We start from the raw sequence: 11,940 nt of genomic DNA, 5'->3' as shown, positions 1-11,940 counted from the left end.
GATTACGATGCGATATATATAAACTTTCACGCATGAACCAGATGAAAATGAGAATGTGTTTTTCAAAATAATATCTCCTTTACATACTTTATGTTTTGCAGCATGCTATTTTCATTTTAACCGGTTTTCAATGTTTGCTACTTCTTAGTTTGAAAATATCTTTAGTTTAGTTCGCCCCCTTATACCACGTTCAATTGCATTTGATATATTCTAAAAATTGCAACGAAATAGGTATAAACTGTACTACAATAAAAGAATGTGCAACTACTACTACGTGGCAGTAACGATACGCATGTAAAGCTGTTAATCCTTCAGAGAACAGCGAGGTTGAAAATAAAGGATCTGATACCTGCCCATGTATAAAAACATCACATATATATATAAAAAAGCCACAATTTGATAGAATCCTGAATGGTTACCTCTCAATTTTATCAAGTATGATATGTGGTTAAAATGTTTGTTTCTTTTAGATATTAGAAAAAAGAAAATATAGTTTCAAAAATAATAAAGTTGTTTATTCCCAAATGACGTTATAAGTGACGTAATTGTAACGTCATAATAAAAAGGAATGTCGAAAAACCCGATTTTTTGGCAGAATTCTACAAAATTGTGGAACATTTACAAATTTCTAGTAAAACGAACGACGAATTAAATTTAATTCCTATTTTAGGCTTACATATCCTATATATTATGAGGCAGATATATATTTTTCGTTGACTACATTTATATATCATAAGTTAAGCAAGCATACCCATTTGATTCTTTTGATTTTTTAAATTAAAACAAGTACACCTTTATAGGGTCGTTTGTTATGGATCTTGGCTCTACCTTGCTTATGGTTGTTCACATAAAAGAAAGATCCAAATTTAACATATTTGCGACGATTTATATTCGCGTGTTTTTTTTCTACTGGCGAAAGTCGCGAAAATAAATTGGTGCACAGAATCGGTTGTCCCAAATGACATAATGATTTCCAAACGATAAACGCAACCATAATTGAAGAAATTAAAAACATAAATAAAGATTTCTTACCGTTTCGGAAAAGCAATGCGAGGAACACACCTATCCAAACGATCGTCATGTTGAAATACTTTATTAATTTATGTTGATTCAAGAAAACCAATATCTGTAAATTTGTTCATAAATTACATAATATCAATATTTACAAGGGACATGCTACCATCTGTTTCATTGTATAACAAATTAACGCACGTGTCAAAACGTGTAAATGATTATTCAAACGAATTAAAGGATTGTTTCTTAAAATAGAAAAAAAAAGAAACAGATGGTCGTTTAATGTGAAGTTTCCACTTTAAAAACGAATTTATAGTTTGTTTTGAATATACTAAAAATTGAATGCTTCTTTTTGTAACTTCATTGGGGTGTAAAAGCGTTGACCGAAGTACATTTTGTATGAAGCGCGGAGGCGCTTCATTCTAAAAATGTGCGCACGGTCAACGCGGCTTTTACAACCCTATGAAGTTACAAAAAGAAGCATTCAATACCTATAATTACATTTTTAGCTAGGATCATGAAAACACGAATTTTATCATTTTTTTTTATCTAATTCACCTGTGCACTTTATTGTGGGACCTCGTGTTATCACGAATGAAACGTTTTATTGAGTAATGCAATTGCTTAAGAAATAACACGTGATGTGCAGTTAGCCAATCAGAATAACGTATTATAGTGAAACATACATCTAATGTAATTATAATTGAATAGACTGCATTTCTTGAGTAGACTGTTCTACTATCTGCAGAGATGTGAGATAACACAGAGATGTGAGATAACACAGAGATGTGAGATAACACCAAGATGTAAACATGATGCACAAGGACAATCATTCACAAGAATCGCAATTTTTAGAATACGTAGTCACATCATCTAATGAGTATGCTTTATCATTTTTTTAATAGCATTGATTATCGAGTGCTTTGAAAGAGTTATTTGTTCTGGTTATACTGTTGGTACCTAATTCATAAAAGCAATTTGAAATATAAATTTCAATGAATTCATAGTCTTCACAATTAAAACAATTAAAACAATCTTCTGCAATAATATTATTTAAAACTCTATTTTTAAACGAAGGCTTTTGGTATCAAACAAATTATAAAAGACTCTTGAATAGACTGAATAAAAAACAAAGATGGACAGTCAAACGCACAAGTCCGCCACAAATGAACATAGATAATTAAAATGCCATAAACGGAATACGACAAAAGACATAGAACGATCGCAAAATAATTAAATAAAAAACAACAACAGTAGGAAGATGGGGGATCATATAAATTATGGGTAATTTCACAACTGTATCATCAATACGTGACACTTTGAGAAGGTGCACGTGAGACGTACGTGTACACATTGTTTTAACATTCGCAACCGTCACACTAAAATATTTGTATTAAACATTTACCGACTGTAACAACCCATGAAATGTTTGTTTTAAACATTTTACGACTGTGGCAACCTTTTGAAAGTTGTAATAAACATTTAATGACTGTAACAACCTTAAAAAGTTGTAACAAACATTTTACGACTGTTACAACTCTAAAAACATTGTAACAAACATTTTTTGACTGCTTCAACGTCTGAAAAGTTGACACAAACAAATTTCAACTGTCACAACTATTAAAAGGTTGGGACAAACATTATAGAACTGCCACAACTTTTAGAAAGACTGTTATGAATAGTATTTGGCTGTGACAACGCCGTAAACCACTGCAACAGTCCTAAAATGAATGTTGATAGCATTTAATTTTTTCACAACCCATAAAAGTGTTGGGACAGACATAATTTAACTGTAACAACGAAATAAGGTTGATTTGACAGTCTTCTTCAGTCTTCCACAGACTAAAATAGTCGTATAATGACTGTTACTGGTATGGACAGTTGTTTTTTCGTCCAGTAGTGGCTCGCCCGATTGTTTCAGTTTCAAGTGATCCCGAGTCTCCAGAAATCTTGTCACCCTCAGCTCTATTGACTCACAAGACAGAATTGGCGGATGACTCCTTCAGCAACCTTGACATCACCGACATGTACAAGGCCCAATGGAAACGGGTTCAAGTGATGGCTGAAATGTTCTGGAATAAGTGGCGACGGGAGTATCTACAGACACTACAAACTAGGCGCAAATGGCAATCTGCTACTCCGAATCTCTCAGAAAACGATGTTGTCCTTCTTAAGGATAAAAGCGCCCACAGGAATGAATGGCCAGTCGGAATAGTAACGCACATCTTTCCGAGTGAAGATAAGATGGTAAGAAAAACTGAAGTTCGAATTATGAAGGATGGAAAACAAACGACTTACCTGCGTCCGATTACTGAATTGGTGTTACTGCATTCTGCATCTCAGTGAAACGTACATTTAGGCATGGGATTAATGGACAAGTGTATATATTCTTTATCTTTTCTTTGAATAGTGATATCTGGGTGATATCAGAAGGGGAGTGTTCTGTCTCCGTTGTTAAACGTGCTGACCGTACTGTGAATTACCTGAGCATTTGGAGTTGTCTCCCATTTACTTACTTTCGTTTTTGTTTACATCATGGACACCGCATGGAAATTTGTTGCTATATGTCAGCACAGTGTAAGTAATATAAGACATCATACATTTATTTGAACTTCTCTTATATGGACAACATCGGTCATATGCATCATCGGTATAAATTATGCTTCCAATGGACCAGGCAACCGAAATGCTACCGTTCAGCAGCCGACCTACTTTGAACCTACGAAAACTTACCACAAACTATTACCGGAGCATACGTACCTTATAAACAGTCCTACACATTGATTTATTATACTTACCTGAACTATTTACCCGATTTTTTGTGAAATATTGTGACACAGTGGAACTCTGTTGAAAAAACAATCTATGGAACGCCAATTTAACACTAACAGTTTACAAAATATAGACATTTGCTTGATTGTGTGTTTTATAAATGAAAACGAGTATTTCATGTTTACTTATGATGTTCTTTTTATATTTTGTAGCTTTTTACCCTAAAGTTTGAGGAATAAAGCATTTAAACTCAACTGGTTAAACGTTAGCTTACTGTTATTGCAAGCGACTTTGTGACAGACAGTACAGCGAATGTTGTAAAAATCCAATTTTTGGCTGTTTTCCGACAAAAAACAGTGTCGCTGCCTTCAACCACAAGTCTTTTTGCGGAAATATCTTAATTGATACAATACTTGTACAGTAAATAATTCAAATTGCTGGGGGTGTCACATACCAAATCAATAGGCCTTTAGATTCAATTTTGATGATTTAAGTTTTAATAATTACACCTTTATAGGGCCGTTTATTGTGGATCCTAACATACTTGCGACGAATTATATTCGCTTTATTTACTACTAGGGAAAGTCACAAAAATAAATTGGTTTACAGTATCGGTTATCATATCATATAGCACATTATTTCCCAAACGATCAACACAGCCATGATTAAACATGCTAAAGCAATAATACAAAAATAAAAAAACAACAAAATCAAATGTGATTTATAAGATTACTTACTGTTTCGGAAAATCAAAACAAGGAACATGCTTTTCAAAACGATTTTTCATTTTGCAACAACTTGATAATGTATGTTGATTCAGGAAAAAATATCTGAATGTTTGTTCATAAAGTACATATTTACATTTTTTACAAGTGACATGCTACCCTCTGTTTCATTGATTAACAAATTAACGCATGTCAAGAGAAGAAGGCGGAAGTTCAACGATCCTTTTGTTTCTATAAATGATGATTTAGACGAATTTAAATGATTGATATTTTATTAAAATAAAACAAAAAGTGAACGGAACAGAGGTTTGTGTTATTATTATTATAATACAATATTCATATAATGTGAATTTGATTATAAATTTTTAAATGGATCTTTAAAATGCAGTTACATATATTGTCATGATTGTTATTCAAATATGCTGAAGGGTAATGACTTCTAATGTAGAGGGAGATAACGATGTATTCTGTAGCAATGCCATGTCATGTTTCTGGATTTTACTCGACGTCTAAATACTACCATCGGCATAGAAATGTAGCGCAGAGGTAGGAACGTTAAGATGAAATGGAGTATTACGATTGATGTTAAATCTACAGATGTTTAATTCTTCTGATGCGAAGTAGATTTTTTTATTGTAAGTATATAAAATATAAATTTGCTTCCCTTATTGTCTATATATGTCCTTATGTACAGATTCATACTAAATAAGAGATCGTCCTCTTTGATTTCTGCACATGGATTTATATGCGTTATTTGTTATCAATGCATCATTACTCATGTGATCCTCAATCGGTAACCGTTATATTATAATAAGGAGAGTATCCAGACTCATTTTATTTCTAAAAAAATGACACACTTCGTAGTACAGAGAAAACAAAACTTGAGAAGAATAAATAGGACACGCTACAAAAATTGTCCCTCTCCACCAATCATCTCCTATTACTCGTAGCGATCAAAAGTTTATGTCTCTTATTTACTTCAGAACAATAAAACTGCTTCTAACAAACAAATTGACTTCTGCATACAACGTGAACAGCATTAAATATATAGTTTATGCAGTCCATCGTCCTTTTCATAAGATAGCTTCACAATGAAATCATTTCACTTGAAGGCAATAAAAAACACGCTTCAGCAATAAACCATCGATCATAAACGTATTTATCGCGAGTTATATATGATAACACCGAGATATAAGAATGGTAAGCAAAAACAACCATTTACAAATATCCCAATGTTTAACATGTTCATTATTTGTACCGTATTCATCATTGTTTATTATAATAATCAGTACAAACTCTTCTCTTTGGAATCTCAATCACAACACCGCAGATGAAGAGTCAAAAGATAACAAGGAATTATACAGTCATAGATCATATCAACAAAATCTGACAATATAGCCTAAATATATAAACAACTGAAAGACAAACTGAACTGTTCACCAACTTAGTTAAAAAAAATTAAAAATTGAGAACTACGAACCTTATCAAATTTTGAAATAGATCTCAAGTGCACCGGATGTGTACTCTTATTGTTCATGCTGATCAAAATCCGGTGGAAATGTCTTTCGGAAATGTCAGGAACAGGATTGTGGTTAGGATTGTTGAAAACATCCGTAGTCATCTATGAAATAGATGTCCCAAATAAAGGCAACAATAGTATACCGATGTTCAAAACTCATAAATCGATAGAAAAAAAGCAAATCCGGGTCACAAACTAAAACCGAGGGAAACGCATTAAATATAAGAGAATGACGACACAGCATTAAAATGTAACACACACGTTTTGTCCACTCAAGACTTACTAGTGACTTACTAGTGACGCCCAGATACAAAAGTTCGATATCCAAAAGAAGTACAAAGTTGAACAAAATCAAGAACAAGAAGTTAAAAAAGTTGTTTCAAAAACGGCCAGGGTTTTCTGTTAGGTACCAGAACATCCCTATTATTTAGAATAATGTATACTTTTGCAAAACAGAATATAAAGTCACAAACTATAATTCATTATTACTTAAACGGCATTGCTTCGGTGATTTATTCAACTGAAATATATATGAAGTGAAGATTTCAACACTTTTAATGTTTAAAGTAAGAGGGATACAATATCAATATGCAGAAAGACCAGTAACATTCTTGGTAAGTGCAAAAGCCAATTTGAAACCAATACTTCCTCAGAAACTTTGGATTAAAATTTCAAACCACTTAAAAATCGAAGAAGAGACGGGGGAAATATGAGGCTTCATAAGAGTAAGTGTTTCTGGTCCTACCTTTGACATCTGTATTGTTGCTCTTAGCAATTATTGTTTCTTTTAAAGACATGTATTCAATAGACATAATAGTTTTACACTATGTTAATAAAATTAACGGTACCAATTTTCTTGCACCAGATGCGCATTTCGACAATACATGTCTCTTCAGTGATGCTCGTGGCCAAAATATTTAAAATCCAAAGCTTATATAAAAGTGTTTCTATAAATAAAAGGCAGATATATTATAAGTTATCTACGTTCATATTCGTAGATATGGATATTTTAACACCCTGAAGTACCCAAGTACACCATGAGGCGTAGCCGAAGGGTGTACAGGGTACTGAAAGGTGTTCAAATATCAATATCTACGGATATGAACGTAGATAAAGAATTTATCCCCGGTCTTAGTCCGAATCGGACGAGTTTTATGGAAATTCGGGTACAAAGTGTAACGTGAAAACAACGTTTTTTTTATTATCTAAAAAAGTTTTATTGAAATTTGAAAATTTTACATAGTTTCTACGGGGTGTAGGGTACTACCTTTGGTAGAACCCTACAGGTAGTTAAATATAAGACGTTTTTAATACGGAGACAGAGAAACTTGATTGAGTCAAATTTGGCGCTCAATGTTGTGAGAGTTACGTCATAGATAGTGTGACGTCAACGTGGGTCATTTCCATTGCTAGGTCAGTAGTCCCATTCCTTGAAAATGTGGTAGTCAAGTGATGCATTTAATGAAATGAGTGTAAATGATCGACATAATAGGACAAAATTGTAATGAATTAAATATTTCATTACAAACATCATGGATAATCTACAGAATTCAATATTTTACAAGGAGCAATCAAGGAAAACTTGCGTGAAGTTCCCCGGGACAATGGTTAGCAACGTCCGGGGATATGGGTTAGCAACACCCAGGGGCTATGGGTTTTGTAACGACGTGCGTTAACCAATCAAAATCCTAGATATATACTAAGCCGGGGATAAAGACACATATCCTACATTTTACTTTTTTTTCATATTAAGATTGATTGAAACTTGAAGTAACATATTTGCTCTGCTTTCAACAACCACGCATAGGTTTAAACTTCTTTACGGTTAGTAACTTTTTATCAATAGTATTACACACAATTTGCTATTCTTTTTTATTTCTATCTAAAAAGTGGAGTATATATAGACAATAATGTATCCGTTTGTGATAAACATGGATAGATAATAACGATTTTATTCCGATTTATAACAGGTTTCATATTCAGATCATATTAATATATTATCATCATTGATACTGAAAGACATGGCCTAAATCAACTCTTGTATGTGTTATTCTCATTTACGAAGGTTATTACTTCAATGTACTCCGATTATATTTATATTTTTCACACACCCAGGCTAAAAACATTAAACATTAGCTCATTTCGTACAAGGATGATATTTTTTCGTATTTGCAGTGAGTTATTCCAAATACATTCTAAACTATTTGTCTTTTTCAAATAATTATTAAAACAAAAAAAATTGATCATTTTACAAATTATATAAAAAAAATCTTTTGAAAAATCATGATTATTTCACAAATTTTGTAAAATCATTTATTAGACTAAGTATTTTTTCAAATACTCCGGAAATATTAAAGATGATTTAAAATTCCTGATTTTACTAATTCACTGAAATAAATAAACAAATGAAACTGAGCGTTACACTGTGCTCGTGCAGACAATTTTACATTTGACACTATCAACCAATTATTATTTGTGCAACATAATGTATATTAATTAATATGCCACAATCAAAATTATAGAACGTGCATATCATTACTATAAAATTTTTGTTTTGTTCTTCATGTTCTTACTAAAAGATGCATATGAATCAGTATTAGCAGCCTTTAATTATCTTTAGACGTTTTACACTTTATCACTGGTTCAACGCATGCATTATGCGTTGGCAATTATGTAAGAGTTAAGTAAAAACTTAAAGACAGTTGGAAATTGCACTGATGTACAATAATTCAAGGAGAAATTAATACTGCTTCTCTCAGAGCGAAGGACACGTGTTCTTTTGATGAAGCAATTACATCTTTTTGGATATATATATATATATATATAATAGATTGGTTATGAGTTAATCCTTAACTTAAGTAAATACATGTTAGGTAACGATAAAGTATAAAGCACAAAAGTGGAAATATAGTTGTAACTGTTCCTAGATATTAAGAAACTCAAGATGATAAACTGATAATAACAACAATTAACAAGAATGTGTCTATAATACATGTGTGACCCACTCGCACTCTCATTATCTATGTTCAGTGGACCGTGAAATTAGGGTAAACACTCTTATTTGACATTAAAAGTAGAGAAATCACATCATAGGGAACATGTGTACTAAGTTTCAAGTTGATTGAACTTCAACTTAATCGAAAACTACCTTGACCAAACAGTTATCAAAGGTACCAGGAATATCATTTATTACGCCAGACGCGCGTTTCGTCTACATTAGACTCATCAGTGACGCTCAGATTAAAATAGCTATAAAGACAAACAAGTACAAAGTTGAAGATCATTGAGGGCCCAAAATTCAAAAAAGCTAAATTAATCATGCATGGGATAAGAAAAATCCTTAGTTTTTCGAAAAGTTTTATAAACAGAAAATTATGAAAATAACCATAAAATTGATATTCATGTCAACACCGAAGTGCTGAATACTGGGCTGGTGATACTCTCTGGGACGAAACGTCCACCAGCAGTGGCATCGACCCAGTGGTGTAAATAGTAAAACTTTACCCTGAAGCGGGACAAACGGACGACCGAACGGACGAACGATCGTACGAACGAACGGACCGACGAACTAATGAACGAACGGACACATAGATCGAAAAACACAAGGTCTTAAAATTGGTCAAAAAAAGTAATTGTATGCACTCGGAGTTTTCCTATATTGACGACTTGTTTCATATCATATGATATAGTGCAATGAACTAATCAACGTAATTCCAATTAGTATCATTTCGACATCGATAAACGAGTCGTCCTTTTATGTGTTTGTATTCTACATGTTGTATGTCATTTGTATCAGCAAATGGTTGTTTTGAATCTTTTTCGTCACCTTTACTGCCGGACGATTCAAGACTTGAATTCCATCTTTTCGCAGATACAATTATTATTTGCTCGTCATCTATGCCAGTGTCGTACTTTACAACATGTTCTCTCTGTTTTTCTCTATCAGTATTTGTTTTTTTTATCCCACTTATTAGGTATCTCGGTCATACTTGTATCCATGTTTGTTGGTATTGGTGCAAATGTAACTTGCCGCCTACTAGAAATAAAAAGTTGGTTTATTGTCAAGTAGCTGTTCTGAAACCTATTTTGTTATATTGGTTCATTTTATAAACACAACAGATACCTACATTTTATCAAATTAGGTATTACCTTTTTTAAATGCAAGTGAAATCTGCCATGTAGCAAATACATAAAATTGCATTGACTAGCTTTACAGGTATTTGTATAATATGTATTTACCTTACGGAAGGGATACAGACTATGAAAAATATCAAGATGGGTTATTAATAACATAGATTAATAGATATATTGGCTTGAACACAGTTCAGTTGATAAGTGTTAATTTACAGACTTGGCTATAACCGAATCTAGTATCCATGATTTAGAGAAAAAAATCAGTCATTTATGCTTATTTGTTTAATATAAACGGAGCTTTTGTTTAGAAGAAAAATAAGATATATTACCAATGATAAGCACTGTCTTCACGGTTATCGGTTATCGTAATTTGAATTTTGTAGCTGATTTTATTTCTTTGAATTATACAATTAGTCATTTTCTTTGAAATAACAGATATTTTGCATATAGAACATTTATGTACTGTCCTTGCTTGCATTAAACCGTGGAATAACAAGTGACATTCATATATCATGTGTCATCTCGTGACTTAACCAACAAGACTAAATACAAATACAAAATCATTTATAAGGTATAACAGGCCAATACCGTTTATCTGGATATATGTCCATTGTTAATCTACGTTCATATCCGTAGATATGGATATTTTAACACCCTGAAGTACCCAAGTACACCATGAGGCGTAGCCGAAGGGTGTACAGGGTACTGAAGGGTGATAAAATATCAATATCTACGGATATGAACGTAGATAAAGAATTTATCCCCGGTCTTAGTCCGAATCGAACGAGTTTTATGGAAATTCGGGTACAAAGTGTAACGTGAAAACAACGTTTTTTTTATTATCTAAAAAAGTTTTATTGAAATTTGAAAATTTTACATAGTTTCTACGGGGTGTAGGGTACTACCTTTGGTAGAACCCTACAGGTAGTTAAATATAAGACGTTTTTAATACGGAGACAGAGAAACTTGATTGAGTCAAATTTGGCGCTCAATGTTGTGAGAGTTACGTCATAGATAGTGTGACGTCAACGTGGGTCATTTCCATTGCTAGGTCAGTAGTCCCATTCCTTGAAAATGTGGTAGTCAAGTGATGCATTTAATGAAATGAGTGTAAATGATCGACATAATAGGACAAAATTGTAATGAATTAAATATTTCATTACAAACATCATGGATAATCTACAGAATTCAATATTTCACAAGGAGCAATCAAGGAAAACTTGCGTGAAGTTCCCCGGGACAATGGTTAGCAACGTCCGGGGATATGGGTTAGCAACACCCAGGGGCTATGGGTTTTGTAACGACGTGCGTTAACCAATCAAAATCCTAGATATATACTAAGCCGGGGATAAAGACACATATCCTACATTTTACTTTTTTTTTCATATTAAGATTGATTGAAACTTGAAGTAACATATTTGCTCTGCTTTCAACAACCACGCATAGGTTTAAACTTCTTTACGGTTAGTAACTTTTTATCAATAGTATTACACACAATTTGTTATTCTTTTTTATTTCTATCTAAAAAGTGGAGTATATATAGACAATTATATATCCGTTTGTGATAAACATGGATAGATAATAACGATTATATTCCGATTTATAACAGGTTTCATATTCAGATCATATTAATATATTATCATCATTGATACTGAAAGACATGGCCTAAATCAACTCTTGTATGTGTTATTCTCATTTACGAAGGTTATTACTTCAATGTACTCCGATTATATTTATATTTTTCACACACCCAGGCTGAAACATTAAACATTAGCT

The sequence above is a fragment of the Mytilus edulis genome, chromosome 7 (genome assembly GCF_963676685.1).
Source record: "Mytilus edulis chromosome 7, xbMytEdul2.2, whole genome shotgun sequence".
NCBI classification, from domain to species: Eukaryota; Metazoa; Mollusca; class Bivalvia; order Mytilida; family Mytilidae; genus Mytilus; species Mytilus edulis.
Note: the sequence above shows the minus strand (reverse complement) of the source record.